Source organism: Apodemus sylvaticus, chromosome 10 (assembly GCF_947179515.1).
Source record: "Apodemus sylvaticus chromosome 10, mApoSyl1.1, whole genome shotgun sequence".
NCBI lineage: Eukaryota > Metazoa > Chordata > Mammalia > Rodentia > Muridae > Apodemus > Apodemus sylvaticus.
The window spans coordinates 43,099,285-43,119,011 of NC_067481.1; the positions used below are offsets into that span (position 1 = coordinate 43,099,285).

Sequence of the window (19,727 nt, forward strand, 5' to 3'; positions counted from 1 at the left end):
GTGATGATGTTCATCTATTCATAAACCCTTCCATCTCCTAAAAGTTAAAAGCAGACTCTTCCAGCATCTCATTCAACCAACTGCATCTCCTCCCGTGCCATGGGCTGCTATTGTTTCATATTACTGAATCTGTGGACATAAGCTGTCCTATGCATCTCATCACCATGCTTTATACATGTTCCCTGCCTTGTTCCCAGTGTTCTTCAAATGAAGCTGCCCTCTACCAGAGTCTCCCAGTGAAACCATCTAAACAGCCATCTTTACTTCTCTCCACTGGTTGTCATTTGTGGGGCTAAGATGGTAAATTCAGTGGGAGGGAAGGCCCTTGAGCCTGACGTTGGTTACAAAATTCAGGCTTTATGTCATCCTCGCTTCTGGGTCTAAATTATAGAGTTGGATAAAGCATGTCTATGTCAAGTGTGAGTAGGACACAGGGATCTGTTACATTATGAGTTATAAGCAGGACTGATTCAAGGTCATTTCTTTAAAACAGATGCTTGCTTTCTTGAGTGAGCAAAAAGATATGTTTTAGGGATTGTAAGACACCCCCTCCCCAGGAGTGTGCTGCAGGTGTGAATGCCCCTCAAGTATGCCGTGAATGATTGGGGCAGAGAATCTCTTACTCAGCTATGTGATTTATAAGACTCTTGCTCAAAAGAAAATGCTTATCTAATGCCTGTACTTTGTCGCCAGTGTTTAAGTCTTAAGCCATTTATTCCTTTGCACTATACCTTCAGCTAGCTTAGCAGGAGTTCAGCAGGAATGGCATGTGCAAGTGTAGGCTCCACAGCAGGCCACCGGCACAGTCCTATTACAGTGTTTTTTGCTAGCTAACCTTGTTACATATGAAAGCACAGATACTAGTGAGTTCTTGACAACTATTTGTGTATGTCAACAATACCAAGCAAATGAAGGAGCTAGTATGGGTAAGAATTATTTTTGACTGAGAAAAAAGTCTTAAAGGTTTTATTCTTCCTGAATTGAAGAATCACAAACTTCTTGCTGATTTCTAGCCTCCACTGTGGTTCTTTCTAGCCACGGAGAGTTCTCACTTTAGTCTACCATAAGACGTTGGGTTCCAGTCTTCACTTCATAGGGCAACATACTTAGATCACGTGTGGTTCAGTTTTCTTATGTGTAAAAGGAAAATGAAACTGTACTTGGGAGAATAGTTACAAGTATTAGCTGAGTTAATATACTTGACATAGTTTCCGCACTCTGTAAGTAATTATTTACTTTCTGTTGTTGTTAATACTAATATTGCTGATTTGGATTTGAATCAAGTTATTGCCATAGCTATGCCATATAGTTATATGAATTAGTGCCAGAGACTACTTGAAATTATTATTACAAATGTGGTGGCTTAAAACAACAGAAATGTATTCTTTCATAGTTCTAAAGGAAAGTTTTAATTCAGTTTATTGAGCAAAAACAAGTTGTTAGCAAGACAGTGTTCTTTCCAAAGGTGGTGAAGGAAATCAGCCTTCTACCTCTTCTAGCTTCTGATAGCTCCCACCAGGGTGTGGCTTGTGGGGACATCACTCCAGTCTCTACTCTTGCCATCTCCCTACCGCCATGGAAACAGTGCTGTCTGCTCTCGCATTTTCAGTTCTCCCACCTCTCCCTTCTTGTGAATTACGTCACTGCATTTAGGCTCCAGCCTGATAACCTAAGATATTCACCCTGTGTTAAAAGCCTTAATCATGTAAACTCTTGGGCTATTTATTGCTATTAAAATATGTAAAGAATTAATGTCAACCATCTCTTAAAAGGTCTGCCTATAAATATTATATAATTTCTTTGGTCAGAAACATCTGGACTAAGTTGTGTCACCTGAGTCAATATTTTCTTCAGTGCTGTTTAGCAAGCCAACTGTCCTTGGCCTATTTCCCTGACATAATTTACAGAATAGTTGTCACTTATAACTTCACATGTGGGGTTCTTCGCTATTCTTGAGGAACCCTGTCTAGCAGAATTAGAGGGAAAGGCCTAAAAAGATTTCTCTCTCTTAAGAGTGAGTGGAATCTAGTAGGTAAGTAACCCCTCTGTCTGCAGTGTGGAGTATCTGTGCTCATCTGGGGAACAGTCAGGTAAACTGAGGTGTTCTTCAGTTGCACGTGCCTCCTAAATAAAAACCAGAAAATAAGTCATTGTAATTGACACAGTAGAAACCACCCTGTATGGTGGTGGTTTGAAAAGAAATGGCATTTTCCCACCAATCATGTGCTATCTGATTTCCTGTCAACCACGTTATATGAAGCAGAAAAGATGAGAGAAATGATCATCACACACTGGCCAATGGGATGGACAAGGACATGACCCTGAGAGCTTAAAATATGCTTATGTCAGCCTTGTCTTCTCAGACTTCTCTATGAAAAGAACACAGTCTATAATCTACACTCGGCACCAACCTGTATGTAGGTGAGACTGGTTAAACTCCAGGTACAAGAAGAAACAAATCCTGGTTGCTAAGTTCTAGGATAGTGCAATAGGCTGAATAATGGATTCTAAAGATGTCTTCTTTCTAATCCCTGAAACCTGTTACCTCAGTTGGTAGGAAAGTTTGCAGACTTGATGGCTTCTACACCTCAATTCCGTTTCCATTTTTGTTGGATGTTTCCAAATGTAAAGAAAGTCGAGATTCTTACACTAGTTCAAATGAGAGAATCTCAGAGCCCATGGCCCTAAGAAAGCAAGGACTTCCTTCCCTTTGGAAGGACAGAGACCCACTGGGTCACCCCTCCAGAGGGGAATGACTTGGAAATTCTCACAACAGCTGTAATAAAGCCAGGGCTTCGTTCATAGCCATGTCTTCTCTTGTAACCTCTGCCAAAAGCATTGGAGAGCTAGCTAATCTAGTCTAACCCAAAAATGGCTTTATTTTGGAATCAGCATTTTAAAATAAGTTTCATATATTTTTAATTTTATAAACTTTATTTTTAAAAACTTGGAAATAAAAAATCGTACAATCCTATATATGAAAAAGAATACATAATTTTTTTAAATAGACATAGTTTTTTTAAAAATATACAATCCTAAGAACTTTAGGTCTAGTCAATAACTTTAGTATATGATGTGATGTTATTATTTATAGAGTTTTGTTAATTTCAAAACCAGTACAAGAACTAGTAAATAATTTTTTTTTATTTTGGTTTTATAAAATTCCTAGTCTCCCCCACACTCCCCTCCTCTTTATTCAAGTGTTAAAAGGAATTGTTAAAAGGCCCTGTGAGGGCAGGAACAATTACACAGTAGAGCTCATGGCTTCCTCCTCAGTCACGTCACTGAGAGAGAGACAGAGACAGAGACAGAGACAGAGAGACAGAGACAGAGAGAGACAGAGACAGAGACAGAGACAGAGAGAGACAGAGAGAGACAGAGACAGAGAGACAGAGAGAAACAGAGACAGAGAGAAACAGAGAGAGACAGAGAGAGACAGAGAGACAGAGAGAAACAGAGACAGAGAGAAGTGTGTATTTTCCTTAGTCACTTGATTAATGACACTTGAGCACTGAATTTTGCCCCCACCCCAAAAAAAGAATTCTTTATTAAAATCCTAAAACTGAAATGAACAGGTAAGCAGGCACTTAATTTAGAATATCTGTGTTCTATCCTGGGAACCAGCTTAAAGGTGAAGATTTTGTGTTTTTAATGAAATCCTTTTGCTGTAAAAGCAATGCTCAATGAAACTCAGACTTTCCCGTTGTCAGCTGTCTCTGTGGCCAGTTGTCATTCAAGTTGATGTTTGTCTGTGCTAGACTGCTCTAGAATGGTACTGTTAGACTGCTCTAGAACTGTGGCCATCAACATTGCTCTTGAAGTTCTCCACTGCTGAAGAACAGGACTGCTGCCAAGTCTCTACTGTCCTGGACATTTCTGAGTGGCTTGGTTCTTCCTCATGGCTGTGTGACAGAGTGAATTCTTCCTTCCGAGTTCTGACAATCCCACAATTACTGAGCCCTCCCTGCAGGTCAAACTCCCATATGAACTTTTTTCTCAGACAAGCAACACTCATGTATAATAAATGTATTTGTTTTAGTCAGGCTAATAATGATTAATTCACCATCAGATGCTCTTTGGAAATACAGTCCTGAATGAAGCAGAAATAGATCTTGTCTTTGTGGAATATACCTTCTGGTCAAGGAGTGAAGCAAAATGTGTGAAGACAGAAATAACTATAGATTATGTAATGTAGGAAGGTCCCTCGGGACCAGGATGCATGGAGCCAGGATGCTCGGCCAAGACCTCTCTAGGGAGGCTTACAGAATGGCGAGGAGCTGACCCCAGGATTAGATCAAAGAGAAAGGGACTGAGCCAGAGAAACCGAGAGAGGGGAAGAGCCTGTGAAGCAAGAGAGAGCACTTAGAGGCCTTTCCTGCAGTACCCTGGCTGCCTGCACTCCCACTGCCTTGCACATGGCTGCTTCTTCAAGGCTCAGTGCAGCAGGGCTTATCTCTGTACAAGGTGTCAGCTGGAGCTGGGTTTGCATTTAGTTTCCTGTAAGGACACCTGAGGGCGGCTGTGAGGGAGTCCCATGAAATATTCATCACAAGCAGTCAAGAGGGTGAAAAAAAGCAGAGAGGTAGATTTTGATGATCCTAATGTGCTTCTTAGAATCACCCACAGAAATGACCGTAGGCAGGTTAGTGCTGGGGTTTATTAGAAAGGCTGTCTAAACTGGAGGTAGGTGTTCCTGACTTTGCATAAAACTCCTGGCATGGCTGCTGTGTTAACTGGCAGACTCTCCACCATAGCTTACGTCTTCTGTAGTCAAATAACTGTATTATGTAGGTGTACACATCTGTGTATCTGTTCATATCAGTGCCTATTTCCCAGTGACTTCCTTTTCCTCAGTGACTTTTTGCATCTGTTTCCCAGCGATTTCTCATGGTGATTTGCTATTAACCCTTCTTAGTGCCTGACCAGAAGGGAGCCAGTTAGCACCCTGCCTGCTCACCTAGCAGCGGGGCCACTTTGATTATGCTCTGCTGCTGTACCCAACAACTAATCTGCATTCCAAAGAATCTAGAGCCCTTATGGGCATTTCACACTTTTAAATCACAGATAATCTGTAGAATGCACCCTACTGACTGCCATTCCTGGGATAAGTATGAGATAAAAGCCCTAGTGGTGAGCCTTCCCATCCCTGTGCAGCTTACATCTTCAGAAAGGCATAAAATTATTTTATGGACTTGATTTTAGACCAGGAATGGCATTTCTAAATATAGCAGCAACCAAAGAATTGAGAAAGGTAGATGTTGACAGCTGTTCCTGCCCAAAATGTAACACTCTTAATTCTCAAAGTGCACAGAAACAGAAAATACAGTTCAGACTTATTGCTCCGTCTGGCGCCCCCGTGTGGTTGCAAGGTTGTAGCAACTTCAGCAACCTAGTTCACTGTCCAGAGGAGAGGCACTGCTAAATCCTTGGACAGTTTCAGAAGACATGGAATGGAGTTTTATTTTGTCTTAATTTTTCCCAGAAACACTGAGTAAAATTCTTGTCATGTTTTATTATCAAGAACTAATAACTATATCAAAGTTGTAGTAAAGGGCAAAGTGTAGGCTCAGTAAATATAAAAGGCTAGGTTTTGTATATATAAAACGCTTTGCAGTTACTATGTAAAAATCTAAGTACAGGATGACTTTTTAAAAAAGTTTGAACAGTTTTCAAAAGAAAAATTTCGAGCCAGGCATGATGCTGCAAGTCTGTAATCCCAGCATTCCAGAAATGGAGGCAGGAGGATCCTGAGCTTGAGGCCAGCCTGGACTACACAGGGAAACCCTGTCTGAAAACATTTGGGTGGGAGGATGCTGGGGAGATTTTTTTGATAGTTTGCGAGGATCAGAGTTTGGATTTCCAGAACTATATAAATGCTAAGAAGTTGTGGTAGTCTACCTGTAATTCCAGCTTCTGAAGGCAAAGATGAGAGCAAGCTCACTGGGGAAACTAGCCACATCAGTGAGCTCTGGGTTTGGTGGAGGGACCTCGCTCCAATGAATGAAGTAGAACAGTAAGGATGATTCTCTGCACAAACTGGGCATCTGCACACATGGGCATCCTTGTGCACATGTGCAAGCACATGCAGGCATGCGCAATGCACACGTCTAACAATGACAAGAGAAATATTTTTCAAATGGATAATGAACTTTTTAATTGCATAGTACTAAGTTAAAGTAGTTTAATCATTATAATATCAGTTCAGCTAATTATCTGTAACTGTTTATTAACAGAGCACTGTGGCTCAAACTAAGCATTTATAAATAAAAAAATTGATATATGACTTAAACAGATATATTTCCTGCTTTTTAATTTTGGAAGTATTTCTGAAAGCACAATTCTAGTTCTAGAAACCTTATTATGAACCACTTGTGCACATGAATTTATATGTGATGATAGTGTTGTTATTTATAACTGCAAAGAAAGAAGACACTAGCAATAGCTTACAACAGAGTATTGGTTGAGTGCTCCATGGGATTGTGTGCTCTGGGACCATCTGGAGCCACAGCATAGGCAGATACCACATCATGTGGAAAAACAGAAAGCATTATGGAGAGTTTGGTGATTATTGTATGGCCTCAGTTCTGTATGGAAATATAAAAATGTAATGACTTTTGTAAGGCAACATAACAAATCAACATATTTGCTGGGAAAATGTTGAAAACATGAATGACAAGATGATCTTCATTTGTAAAGACCCCACATAAGTCAAGAGGAAAGTGAAAGCTAAAGAAACAGAAAAAAGAAGTACTCAGATTACAAATAACTGATAAAATGAGTTTATTGGTAAAGTTATAGATGCAGTAGTAACAGAAGTTATTTCAAAAAATCAGTCATTCTTGTTAAGCATTATTTTTTGTTCTGCATATATAAGAAACCCCAATTTTCAAAAATACATTTAAAAACATTTCTTCAGGAAGAAATAAATAATAGTATTTTAATTGCAATTATAAGGTTATATCTCTAGTAGAATTGGCTTTACTTTGTTTGTTTTACTTTGTGGTTTTTGTTTGTTTTGAGACAAAATATAACACAGCCCAGGCTGGCCTCCAACTCACAATGTAAAACTCTGACCTTGAACTTCTGGTCACCACCACTGTGCCTAGTTAATGCAGAACTAAGGATCAAACCAGGAGCCTTGTGCATGCTGAATGAGCACTCGTGTCAACCGAGGTGCTTTCTCAGCCCAGGGTTTTCATTAATAAAGATAGTTAACATCTGTGTGCAGATATAAAACTTAAGCATCACTGAGCAAGTTCAGTACTTCCCTTTAAGTATATTTTCCAAAAGTACCTGACAAATTGATTATGTTATTTGCTGTGTGATAAACCACATACCCAGACAATCAAGCTTGGTCTCTGAACAGTGTTGTTACTGTAACTTGGTGGTGACTAGAATTCATCCTCTTATTTGACCTTTTCATGTTCAACTATGAAGTTGCACTGTCAAAAGGTTCATAACAAGTTCCTTTACCTGCCTTTCCCCCTAAGAAAGATTGTAACAAAGATGAAGCATTTTAGCATTTAGCTTAAGTAAATAAGTCCTTTCTAGGTTACTTACTCCTCAGGATCTGAACTCCTCTCTCAAGAAGTGGGTTCGTCCAGCTTTGATGCTATAATGGTTGGTAGTGCTTATGTTGGGATGCCAAACTATGTTCAAGAACACTGGTGTCTCAACAAAACCTTTCTGGCACAATTCTCCATTGCCTACTCCAGAGCCATGCTGCTAGCAAGAGTTTTAAATATTATTTGAATTTCTCTGCAGAAGCTTAGCTCATAGGGCTGAAACAGCCTTTTCAAACCAAGCATTTAAGAATGGAAGTGTATTCATTCGTGTATATTCCGACTTATCCTAAGTTTATTTTCTACTTTTTAAGTTTATTTCCCCCTTCATATGATGAATTATTAATAAAAGAAGCAAAACAGCACATTTCCAATCAAGTCAAGACCAAGTCCTCTTAAACACCTGTCGTTAAATGATGTCAGATGAGTCCCAGTGCACTGTTTTCCATCACCTCCTAGGCCGTGTAAAGAGACCTTTGAGAACGACGCATCGTATTATCAGGAGCTGTTGTGGTCGGTGGTAGATTCCCTAGTTAGCCATCCATATGACTTACCAGGGAAGAACCTGAAGCTCTCCTGAAGAGCAGGGCTACTGGCAGCCATGCAGAGCCGTCGGGGAGCTGTCCAGCTGGCCAGTGCTGGATTTCCTAACAGCAACCTTGCTCTGCAATACTGGACACTTTATACAGTTGGAGCCTTTTAAAAGGGTTGTAGTAAAAAGCAGTAATACTGAAAGACATGGAGGCATACACCTTTAATCCCAACACTCAGGAGACAAAGGCAAGTGGATCTCAGTGAGTTCTAAGGCAGCCAGAGCTAGTGAGACTCCATGTTGAAGAAGAGCTTAAGGCTTCGTGACACTTTCAATCAAATATATCATATATTTTGACCATGTTCAGTATTTCCCCCATCTATCCCTTTCCCTACTAGTTTCCCTCCTTGTCCTGAATAGACCCTTTCTACATTCAGTGTGTGTGTGTGTTTAATATGGGATCCTCCATATTGCATTTTTGTGAGTCTGGCTTATTTTACTTAGCATGTGATTTTCAGTTCCATCCATTTTCCTGCCAATGAGATCATCTCATTCTCCATGATGGAATAAAATTCCATTGGTGTCTATGCCGTGTTCTGTGGATGTGGACACTAGGTTGATTTTGTGTCTCTACTACTAAGAAGAATGCCTCAGTGAGCAGAAACAGACAAACAGGCATCACTGTAGCCTGCTAACTTAGAAGAGTGAGTTGTTTCCAGTTACCTCAGGAATACTTAATCTTTCTTAAGGTAACACAGGTGTCTCATCTTTCCTTTGTGCTCCCTCCAGAGCCACATGTACTATAGGACTATCGAATGAAAATAAAATCTCCACAGCTTCTAGGAACATTTTATAAGTCAGAAAAGATTGAAAGAGAAAATAACCGGGCAGCGGTGGCGCACACCTTTAATCCCAGCACTCTGGGAGGCAGAGGCAGGCGGATTTCTGAGTTCCAGGTCAGCCTAGTCTACAGAGTGAGTTCCAAGACAGCCAGGGCTATACAGAGAAACCCTGTCTCAAAAATCAAAAGAAAAGAAAAGAAAAGAATGAAGGAAAGAAAAATCTAAATGCAGGTGTTTTAGAAAGATACATAGTATTTTCCAACTAATAGAGTAATAGAAATATAACTGATATTTAGTTGTAGAAACTTAAGTTGCCAGAAAGATGGATGCTGTAGTCTAACTCTGATAGCTTTATATATATAGTAAATGTTGTTTGCTCTTTTTCCTATTAAAAGCAAATTATTGTTGATGAATATTTAGTATCTCTAGAATATTTATTATTGGGCCTGTATGCTAAGAAGTAAAATAATTACCCATTTTAAATATCATATTGTCCCAAAATGGTGTTCATAGTTAATTCTTAGTTAACTTTTTAAATGAGTGCTAAGTAGAAACTGCTCAGCCATTATTTAGTGTACTTTTTTTATATTGCCAAAATTTAAGTTGTATATTTTCATTTATCAAAGCTATTTGCCAAAATGAAATTTCATTCTCTTATAAAAACTCTGCATCTGGTGTGTAATTCCTCACAGCAGTTTATTGGTACATAATGAAGATAGCCCTAAGTAACAAAAAAAAAAAAAAAGTTTCCCTTTGTAACTATAAGTTAAGTCAAGGTATATTATAGGCTTGTCAGCCAACCATGATGTGCCCTTTTGGTTAGTGCCATAGCTGCCATGTAAGCCCCTCTTCACGTCTGCTTCTATCTTACCATGGCACTGGGAACAGGTTGTGTTTGTGCTGTAGAAAGAGAGAGAGTCAGTTGAGACATGGTGGTTTGGGGCTTGCCTACCTCTACATGAAGAACGTAGACTAGGCTGTATTTGAAACCAGCACTCCTATAGACTGTCAAGAAAGCTCAGGTCTCATTCTCAGAGAGGAAATCAAATGAAGGACACTGCCCTGCATAGGTTCACCAGCTCCCAGTTAGACTCCTTCAGGAGACACTGTGATCAGTTCTTGGAGTTAGAGGAGCCTGAGATACTGTTTCAGTGTGTACTGTAAGCTGCAGAGTACAAAACATCTGCCTGTCTAGACCACTAAGAGAATTAATGAGATAGCATGTGTAAACCACCTTATACAGAGTCCAGCACATGCCTGGCACACCCTCCTTCCCTCAGTCTGCCAGCTGATGAACTCAGTTCTTCTGTGAAGGACCAGGGTTAGATGAGTAAGATTGAGATAAAACTTATCAAGGTAGATTATCTCATCACAATAAGTTTAAAGCCCCTAATCAAGGGGAAGGAGTGTAAACAAACGCTCAGGATTTTAAATAAAAGTAAGATCTGCATGCTTATTTTTCCCCTTTCTCCTCCGATTCTAATGTGGCTTAGGATGAGTATAGCCCTGTGTAGTACTCCTGTGTAACTCCAGAAGAGAGTAACTAAGAATTAGTTTAGCATTCTTCATTTCCAGTTTGTTTAACGAGTCTTGGCTCATTTACATCCTCATTCAATTCCACCTGTGTTCAGAAAGCACAGATAAACAAAGCTTAGATCTCACTGTTTCAACAAGTTTTTGTGCATTTATTGTTTGTGTTTACGTCTATGTGTGCCATTGTACAAGTGTGGAAAACAGAGAACAGTTTTGGGAGTCTGTTTTCTCCTCCCACCATATGTACTCCAGAGATCAACACCAAGTCATCAGGCTTGGCAGAAGGCACCTTTACCTGCTGAGCCGCATTGGCCTACTACTTCCAAAGTGTGTGTGTGTGTGTGTGTGTGTGTGTCTGCACACACCTGTGTGTACACACACATACATAAAGATCATCTCACTTATGGAAAATTTATTAGAAATACAACCTTTAATTTGTTCTTCTCTATTACTTAAAAATAATTTTAATTTTTGTTATTTTAAGATAATTATAGATTTATAGAAGACTTACAAGGTTAATATAAAGAATTTCTGTGCTTCCCCAAGTGTTGTATATATCTATGTAAGCATACAGAGACATAGCTGTATCAGATTTTTGTTTGTATGTATATATGCACTTGGCTATTTAAGGGAAATCCAGATATTATATTTCTTCATAGTACTTCATCATGTGTTCCCTAATAATGAGACCCAGAAATATGGTTCTCTACCATAGTTATAAAACAGCTATATGGTTAGAAAATGTTGATGTGGTTTTCTAAGGACTTTACTCAATTGAAGAAAACATGGGGGTTTTGTTTGGTTGGTTGTTTTTATTCACTTTACATCCCCATCACAGCCCCGCTTCCTCCTTTCTTCCCAGCTCCACCCTTACCAATACCTCCGCCCATTACCCCTCCTCTCCTCTGAGGAGAAGGTGAGCCCCCCCCCAACATTGGGTACCACTCCATCCTGAAGCATCTAGTCCCAGCAAACTGAGTACATCCTCTCCCACTGAGGCCCAACCAGGCAGTCCAGGTAGGGGGCAAGGGGAATAAAATGTCAGGGAACAGAGACAGAGACAGCCCCCCACTGTTCCACTTGTTAGGGGACCCACATGAAGACCAAGCTGCACATTTGCAAGTGTCTAGGGGTCTAGGTCCAGCTCCTCCATTGCTCCTGGTTAGTGGCCCGGGCCCCCATGGCCCCAGGTTAGTTGACTGTGGATCTGCTCGTCCAGTCTTTGATCCCTCGGACTTGCTCACTTCCATCCCCCACTCTTCCACAAGACTCCCCGGGCTCTGCCTGATGTTTGGTCATGGGTCTATGCATCTGACTACATCAGCTGCTGGATGAAGCCTCTCAAGTAAGAGTCATGCCATGTTCCTGTCTGCAAGCATTCAGAGCATCATTATCACTGTCGGGGGCTGGCTCTCTCCCATGGGAATGGGTCTCAAACTGGGCAGTCATTGGTTGGGTGTTTCCTCCATCTCGACTCCATCTTTATCCCTGCACATCTTGTAGGCAAGACAAATTTTGGATTGAAGGTTTTATGGGTGGCTTGATGTCCCCCTCCCTCTTCTAGTTGGCCCACCTGGCTACAGGAGGTGGCAACTTCAGTCTCTATACCCCCCCCCCAACTGGTAAGACTCGCAGCTAAGGCTGCCCTCATAGACTCCCTGTATCATTTCGCTTACAGTGAGCTCAGTGGCGGAGGGCACAGAGCCTTCCCTCATTTCTTTTTCTTGGTTTCTTTCCCTGTGCCAAAGGACCATGTTTTAGAGTGGTGCATCCTGGTTGTGTTCAAAATGAGGTGTCTATATACAGATATGTCTGTAGTCAGCATGTGTTAAAAATACAAATATTATATAATGTATATGTCCAGGATGTCTCAAGGTATCTAATATGCTAATGTGAGTTGTAAACTTCCAAAATAGGAGTTTCGGTGTACAGCTTAATGAATAGTTAACCCCTTTTTAAAGGAACATTGCAAAAAGCCTATTTTAGAATCCACTATGGGAACTCTGCAAAAGAAAGACTTACTTCTGGCTGGTTCTGAGTTTTTGAGTATCTATGGAACCATTCAAAACTGAAATCTTTTGTAAGCATCTGACACTAAGATGTAATAGGTAATTTTTTTTTCTTTAAGGAGGCAAAGTTGAAACATCCCAATATACCACTTTGGATCGTTTCAAACTCATAAGGCTTGACAAAAACACTATAGTTCTGTTTCAAAAAGCAGTTTAGAGGTAGCCTTGACCTGAAAGATTGTAAAGGTAAATTATCAATTTTGTAACTTTGCTCTCAAGAAACTAAAGCCAAACAAAAGCAAGCAGTCATTCAATATAACTCCACAGAGTGTTTACTTTTAAACAAGATGGAGTCCTGATATCAATCCTTCAGAATTACTAGGCCTGTTAACTAAAGCATTTTGTTTTCTTTTGTCTGCAAAATAACTGTAATTTAGGTTTTGAAGGAGTTAATGTTGATATGTTCCCCTAGGAGTGATTGACCAAAAGGTCAGTTGCTTCCTGAAATGAGTGTCAAGGAAATGATCAGATCTGTCATTGCCCTGCTGGAGTCACCGTGAGCAGTAGTGGTCTGCACACTAGTGACAGCTAGAGGATCTGGGCAGGGATGCATGTGAGACATGCAGGTCTCAGACACCTGGCTCCTTAGGGCTCCAGACTCAGTCATCACAGCTCAAGGACGAACACGCACGCAAGTGCATGTGTGTTGGTGCACACACACCACCACATGTGTAGAAATCATGGAATAACCTCAACTGTCAATCTTTGCTATTAATCTTTGCCTTTCACCTTGTTTGAGACAGGGCCTCTTGGTTTTTGTTTTGCTTTTCTAATGTGTGTACCAGGCTAGCTGGCCTGGAAGTGCCCAGGATTCTCCTGTGTCTGCCTTTCATCCCTCTGTAGGAGCACTGGGGTTACAGATGTCTGTGCTTCTGTATTTGCCTTTATGTGGGTTGTGGGGTTCAAACTTGGGTCCTCATGCTTGAACATCAAGCTCCTTGCCCACTGAGACCTCTCTCCAGCCCACAGTGATCACGTCTAAATTATGTTCCACCAGGCAGACCCTGCACCCAACTCTGTAACAATGGTTTTGCTCATCAGGAAAGCTTATAATGTAGCTATTCACATGTACTTCTCTGAGTCTCCTTTTTAAAAAATGGTTTATTGACTGACGATTAAGTTACCTCATTGTGTCTTAGATTTCCTATAGATCGTCTTGAAATATTATTTATATGTAATACTGAGGGGCTATGTTTTAAGAATCATACTAAAAACATAAATTATATCCACTAGATGTTACTGTCTTGATACATACTAACCTGCCATTCTGATAAAAATGTTTTAAAATAGCACACTAGGCCTTTATTAATTTTGTTCCTCAGACAGATATTTTAGAAGAGGAATATTTTTCTGTCTTTGAGCCTTGCTTTAAAATAACTCCTGGAGAACAATAGGATATATGTGACATGAAAGAAGAGGGGACTCCTTAGGGGGAGGAAGGAATGAGGGAAGGAGGTGGGAAGCACAGTGGAGGATGGGCAGGAGCAATGTGTAATGCTCTGTGGGTATGAAAGTGCCACAGTGCACCCACCGTCCGTGTGCTCACCAAGGAAACTGCTCATTTAGGGGGCCAAATGGGACACTCACATTCTAAATTGGATTGAATATGTGAGTTTCTGTGATAAACTCTATGTTTTTTATGGTTTGCTCAAAGTTCAACCTAGGACTTAAATGTTCTCTCTTATCTACTACCATTCTTTAACAGGTAGACCCTGTCAGAGTAACTGAGATGAGCAATTAGATTGTAGAAATGGAGAAAGACTCTCTAAAACTGTCTCTAGGCCAGACAATAGTAATGGCCACCTTTAACCCCAGAACTTGGGAGGCAGAGGCAGGTGGATCCCTGAGTTCAAGGTCAGCCTGGTCTGCAGAGTGAGTTCCAGGACAGCCAAGGCTACACAGAGAAACCCTGTCTTGGAAACCAAAACCAAACAAATTAAAAAACCTAAGTATGGAGGACTAGAAAGTTAAATTTTGAAGAATTCTGGTTGTAGGAACCAAGAGAATGCTCACTTTAGAGAATACTAAAAAGGTATGAGGTAGTGATTTGCACTAACCACAAGACAGACCCATGCCTGTGACAAGAAGAACAATAAGGGCTGGAGAGATGGCTCAGCAGTTAAGTACACTGACTGCTCTTCCAGAGGTCCTGTGTTCAATTTCTAGCAAGCACATGGTGGCCCACAACCATCTTTAATGGAATCTGATGCCTCTTCTGTGTGTCTGAAGACAGCTACAGTGTACTCCTATACATAAAATAAATAAATCTTTAAAAAAAGTAGAAATAAAAAAACAAAACATGGGGGTATCTAAGATGAAAAAAGGAAAGCTGATCTCTTGTGAAACTGAAGCAAAGGTTCACAATTAATCTATAATGAGTGCCAGATGTTACTCTGAAATGCCTGACCCCTGAGGAGGCATGAACCAAAGGAGAGATGCAGCATGCAGACGGTGCTAGAAAACCCCTGTAAGGTAGAGATTGTGTTTCTATCTCCCCTCTCAAGCCCCAGCCCCCAAGATCAGGGTAGTTCTAAACCTTAGATAAAGCCACAAGGACAAGCAGAACCTTAGTGCACATGACAGCAGATGAGACAGGAACAACCTTTGGAAGTTCATAATTTTCCCAGTGATAATTCCCCCAGCAGTGGAGAAATCTAAGTGTCTGCATAGAGCAGAAGCCACCCGTTCATCTCCCAGAGCTATGGGAAGAGCCAGGTGCCTTGTCCATAGAGGAGCGAGATGGGAAACTGAGGAAAGAGACTAGTAAGAGCTGCATAAAGGGGAGAGGACAGCCAGGGCTTCTTTCAAACAAGAAGCTCGTGACTCCCTCAGTCTCATTCTCACAGATGCACCTAGTTCACTGTCTAAAGTCCTGGGCTTGGGGACATCAGACTCAGAAGGTCAGGCACAAGACTGAATCCAAGGATGTTACAAGAAAGAGTAGATACTGAAGAGTAAGGCACGCACCTTCCATTCCTTCTGTTACTCAGAAGCAAAGAGACATATTTATATTCCAGACTCCCTGACAAACGGCTAGTCCCCAGCCGAGTCATACACTGAGGGAAAGTGAGCTGTTGTGAAGTAGGAACCATGTGCCTTTAATGGAATCGTCTACAAGCAAGGATGAGCTCATTCCTGAGTGACTGCAGCAGCCTTGGCATTGTCATAGCTGTGAACATGGCAGCGAACAAAGAAGAAAAGCTCTTGTCCAGTCGAGCCTGACTCGTAGAGAGAGGAGCGTGAGCAGTGCTCCGGCAAGTCAGCGGCACAGTCTTTAGAGAATGCTGAGGGGAAGAGATTGAATGTGGAACAGGGAGTCACATGAGGAGAAGGAGAGTGGGGACAAGTTGAACTCTTCAACAGGATGGTGACAAGCCCAGAGTAAGAAAGTCCCCCATGTAGCATCTGGCAGAAGATCGTCCCAGACAGGGAATAGCTAGCATGAAGGCCTGAAGTGAGGCCCTAGCTAGTCCAGGGTGCAGCAGGGACGCTAGTGTGTCTGGGATAAACCTGGAAGAAGGAGGGCAGTAGGGGATGGGGACAGGCAGGGAGGAGTATCAGGCAGCCATTGGAGGAACATTTATTACAAGAAACATGAAGAGGCGCATTTTAGGGCAGAGATGTGACATGAAAAATTGCATGCTCCTGTATGGAGACTTGGTACCTAAACAGGTAGAGTGTGCTTAGTCCTGTCCTGGTGCCCTGTTCCTGTGGACGCTCCTGCTGTCCCTCTGCCCCAAAAGGCTGATGGACCTATCCTGTGGCCCTGTTCACCATGCTCTCCCTGCCATTTAGCCAGCACACAGTCTCTAGTATATGGCTGTTCTTCTGGTAAACCAGCCTAACCCCATCTTAAGATCAGTGGCCATTTTGCTATAAGGTCAAAATAAGTTCATTTATGTTTACTGTAAAACTTGAGTTCTACCATGCCTTGACCCACTTTCTGGAATTTGACATGTTCTACACCCTCTACTCTGACCTCTGCCATCACAGGATATTCTTCCAAGTTCCTACATGACATTCCTTGGAAACCCCCTAGCCTTGCAGTTTGGTGACTATAAAAACCCCACTTCTCTTAAGAACAAGAAGTCGTCAGAAAAATGAAACTATGTAGCAAAAACATTTAAGAAGGAAAAATAAGTTTGGCTTAGTGATAAACTCCAGTGTGATTTTTCACCTCCAGTGTAAATAATACTGCCTGTGTTTAAGGAAGGAAGAAAGAAGCTTTGAGCTTTCCTGGTGATACTCTCTTCAAACTCCAATGGAGATCATGAAGGTGATCACCAGGGGTCTCTGAGCAATAACAGTTTAAATGTTTGGAGTGAGCAGACAGAAATGTGGCCCTCTGTCCTACCCAATAAATTGCTGTGACATTCAAAAAAAAAAAAAAAAAAACCCCACTTCTCCTATGTTCTCCTATGCTGGCCTCTCAAATCCACATTTAAGGAGAAGCAGTCTCCTGACCAACTATATTGGGCACATATAATAAACCTTGCTATACATTTGACTCATTTGGATAATGGCCTTTACTCTCTTTAGATGGGATTAACATTTCCTTCCTAACTTTTGTTTGGTTTTTTTTTAAAAAAACAAGATCTCATTTCTAAAATATTAAAATGCTTCTATCTTAATTTTTGAGATAAGGTCTCCTTATGCAACCTAGGTTGGCCTTGAACTCACTGTAACCAAAGATGACCTTGAATTTCTGATCCTCTTCTAAATCTGAGCTTATTAAAATGCTTTTTACTGGGCATGTGGTAGTTCACATCTGGAATGCCAACACTTGAGAGTTGGAAGCAAGATTCTGCGGATGAGCCTGCTGGTCTGAAAAGTGTCAATGGTTACTTGGAGGGCCTGTGAGACATTTTGTGAAAGTGAATACTCATATACTAAAAAGGTAAAGGAGGGGTTTGGAAATTGTAGCTGCAGTTCTAAGCCACCAGTGAAGGCAAACATATAAGGCAATAGGAGAATAGTCATTCCTACTCCCTTTGTATACCAATAAGCCCATTTTATATGCTATATATAATCTAAAGCAATACATATGTGTGTGAATTGTTCAGGATATGGTATATGTAATAAACACTGAAAAAATGTTTTGATAGCTGTTGAAGTGACAGCAGCATGAGTGTTGGTGAGACAGGTTTGGCAATTTGAATAGAACATACGTGCATATTATCTGCAGATGTGACAATAGGTCCTAGAGGGAGCATCTTAAATAGTTTGTAAAGAATGAGCAGGCAGGATGGGAAGGTAAGCTCAGGTGCCGGGAGGGGGTCACCGCCGTTCGATTAGGCTAAGCATTTTTTATACTATCTCTTCAACAATCTAAAACCCAGATAAGCCAACTACACAAATGGAACACATGAAGCCTGTCCTTAAAAAGCATTTCCAGAATGCTTTTAAAGTTTCCAACCAAAACTGTTTTAATAAAAAGCTTTACAAAATGCTTCTTGGAAGTTAGAAGATTGCCTTTGTATAAAGTGGGCACCAGCGAATCTCCATTTTCTCCCCCTCTGAAAAGCAAAACCACAAACAGTAGGAAACTTAAAGTGTGTTTTGTCTAAAAAATTGAATCACACACTTCCACCCTCTAATTGTGTTCCCTTTGGTTTCTCAAGATACCAAAGAAGGGGCCTTTATTTTAGCCTTCTGGTGGGGGCGTAGCACAGCCATCTGTACAGCACATTCAGCTACAGGAAGGAGCCGCTAGGACTAAAAAGGGTTCTGTTCAGTGCCACGTGAGAGCATGAGATGGTTTTCATTGTCTTCCAGTACTGGTGATGGGTGAATTCTAGAATTCGTGATTCTAGATTCCCATTACACATGTTACTCACACACTGTGTTTCCCTTCTGTATTGTGGGTTTTCTTGACCCATTGGGCTCCCTTGATAACCTCCTCCCATGTGATCTGCAAACAGATCTGTGCGCTTGCTCGTGCGGTGCTGCAGGCTGTGGAGGGAGACCACCACTGGCACACAGTGAGCCCTCAGCCCCCAGGAAGACAGCCTCAACACAACTAACTGGAGGAGCTGGTGCAAGTTAGAAGAACTGAGGGAGCACAGATGGGGATTCAAGAGGAATTACAGGAAACCTGCAGGAGGCTGGAGAACCCATACTGTGGGCTTTGACTTCAAGGTTGAAGCCCAAGGGAAATAACACAAACAACCTAAGGACGGGACTTAGTGATTAAGGCACAGCAGTGAATAGCAGGAATCTGGGGGTAGATTTAGCAAAGAGAATGGTTAGTCATTTGAGGTCTCAGAGACTCTGTAGCTGAAAAGAACAGAAAAGGGCACATACTGGAAACAGTAGGGAAGAAAGCAAATTCAGTGATTGAGAGAATGAGTCAGAGAAGGGCCTGGATCAGTCAAAGATTACATTAAATTCAGCTTTCTCAAAAGATTGCCAACTATGAGTTTCTGGATACAGGAACTTGAAAAATGTAAATATCTCTGATGTGATTTTTTTAACAGATTTGGTGTTTTTATATTGTCTGATTGATTTCTAAGTGCTGATGCTCAGGAAAACGTAATATGATATTGATAATCTCTTTAGCACTTTCCTCCAGGAAATGAATATACTAAATTCCCAGGACTAAATCTTGTGCCTGGGAAAAGCTGGAGCGTGGGTTTTGTGTAAATCCGGTTGCAAACCCAAAGTGGCATTCCGCTTAGCAGTGGCGTGCTGTCTGTGTGGAGCTGCATTTCTCAAGCACTGGAGACGCCTGTGCCTCTCGGCTCTGACTCATCTTACTTGACTTCAGCTTTCCTAAAATATTTATCCATCTACCAATTCTTGCATTTTGGTTTTCTTCATTTTGTGATAATAAAGTTAAAACAAAACTGCTTTAAATACCACACACACTTCTCTGTAAAATTATGATTGAGTGTGGAGGTGGGGGTATGGGGTGGGGAGGGGATAGGGGAAACTAACGTGATTCCTTGCGCCATCTGTTGGCAACAGGTGGAGTGGACAGGCTTTGTCTCTGTTGTTCATGGTGGTTTTGGTGTATGTTAGATTGTTTGAGACATGGTTTCTCCTGGAACTCACTCTTTAGACTAGGCTGGCCTTGAACTCAGAGATCTACTTGCCTCTGGCACACGCCCCCCCACCCACCACCCCTGCATTGTCTTTGATTTTTACTCTAATCAGCTTACCAGAGGAACCATCTATAATGCCAAAGTCA

General features: G+C 41.3%; 1 protein-coding gene across 2 annotated transcripts in view; it reads left to right on the plus strand.

Moving 5' to 3' along the window:
* The window catches only part of Myo1d (myosin ID), a 295,829-nt gene that overhangs the window by 148,534 nt on the left and 127,568 nt on the right, over window positions 1-19,727 (plus strand). The window lies entirely within an intron of this gene.